This window comes from Macaca thibetana, chromosome 2, assembly GCF_024542745.1.
Source record: "Macaca thibetana thibetana isolate TM-01 chromosome 2, ASM2454274v1, whole genome shotgun sequence".
NCBI classification, from domain to species: domain Eukaryota; kingdom Metazoa; phylum Chordata; class Mammalia; order Primates; family Cercopithecidae; genus Macaca; species Macaca thibetana.
In genome coordinates, this window is record NC_065579.1 from 52,594,461 (window position 1) to 52,596,131 (window position 1,671).

General features: G+C 42.8%; 1 non-coding gene across 1 annotated transcript; it reads right to left on the reverse strand.

Annotated features, from left to right (window-relative positions):
- Positions 1 to 514: 514 nt before the first annotated feature.
- LOC126949555 (small nucleolar RNA U13) lies at positions 515 to 619 on the reverse strand. The gene has a single exon (XR_007723832.1). It is a non-coding gene; the product is annotated as a small nucleolar RNA U13 (small nucleolar RNA).
- Between the last annotated feature and the right edge of the window lie 1,052 nt (positions 620 to 1,671).

The window sequence follows — 1,671 nt, forward strand, 5'->3', positions numbered from 1 at the left end:
CAGACTCCCGAGGATAAAAGAGCCTTTGAAAGGTCAGCCAGTCTGCTGTACTCTAGGTAGACTTTTCATCTGAGCTTCCCTGAGAGCTGGCACGGCTCCTGTTTCTAAAGTTCGCAAGCAATATTCCCTGGGTTAGCAGCCACAAAGCCCTTCATGCATGGCATTGGTGTTTCCAGGGGAAACCATGGGGCAGTATTGACTTCGTGTCCCTCTTGAGTCTGCCACATTATAGACTGCTGTAGTTTAGGGTCACGTTTGCAGCCATGAAGAGTGCCATTTGGTAGAAAGTCATTCATTTTTCACTTGTATTACACACAGCTTCTATTGGGCATATAATGAGTAAAAACAAAATTGTGAGGTAGGGAAAGTTTACCTGTCCTCTCCACCCTTCTCTTTTGGCTAGCACCTGCAGGCTTCCATCCTCTCAAAGACTGGCTTGCCTTCAGTTGTTTACAGAACAAGTGAGTCTTAGTCTTGCATTACCTCTCCTTCTACATTGGCTTTCTTTTTTTCATGTCAGGTGGGCAAAGTGCCAACCTGTAGGAAGAAGGTTTGAGGGAGGCACATCTCACACATGAATGTGATACCCCATCATCATGCTCATGAATTGCAGAAGGATCTATACTGACATCTTAAGCTGAATATCTCTCTCTGTCTGTCTGTCTCTCTCTCTGTGTGTGTGTGTATGTGTCTGTGTGTGTAATATATATAAACCTATAAATCATCCAGTTATAGAGATAAAGGCCTTATGCCTTGTTAATCTAATGGTAAAATCAGAGAGACAGGAAGTAGAGTCTATTCCAACTCCTCCACCCTTTTCTGCCCTAATCATTTTAAGATATGAACCCGGGGGTGGGAGCAGGAGTCAGGAAGGCGACCAGGAAAAGCATTTGGCTTGGAGACAAACATTTACAAAGGACTTCAAATTTAGGCTTTTAACGTTGCTTCCAAATGAGGTTATAAATATGGTCAAAACACAGATGCTTCTCATTCAACTCTAAACTCACGTCCCATGATTGAAGCATCCTACCTCTAGGGTGCTGTAAATTAATTATATAGAAAAAACCCTAACTTCTATATTACCTGTAAATATCACAGTTATATGCCATTGCATTTTTTGAATTAAAGGGTATAATTTATTAAATGTAAACATTAATGATATTCCACAACTTTGTGATCCTGTTTTTACAATTCCTTGAAATAATAATAGCTAAACATTTATGGAGTGCTTTTTGTATGCTAGGCCTTTCACAAGAAACGTCACAATGACTCGGTAAAAGTAGGAACAATTACCACTCCATTTCACAGCTGAGGAAACTGAGACAGGCATGTGGGGAAATGTGCCCAAGGTTCACAGGTGATGAAGCCATGGATCTGGGATTTGAGCCCAAGCAATGTGGCTCCAGAGCAAACATGTGCAACACCCAAATCTGTTTCTTAGTTTCAAAAGTCTCCTCATGTGGAGAGCCCCTTGTGATCTCCAAGAGGTGCTGGACGGATGGAAAATGATGTCACAGAGGAAAGGCTAGGTGTCCCGTGTGGCTGCTGAAACACAACTGCTGGAGCAAGGCTGGATGAAATGGCCTCTTCTGGAATCTTCCAGATGCATGTCTGTCTTCCCCGCTGTTTCCTCACCTCATTTCCTCACTACGCTCCTGCTCCCTCTTTTCT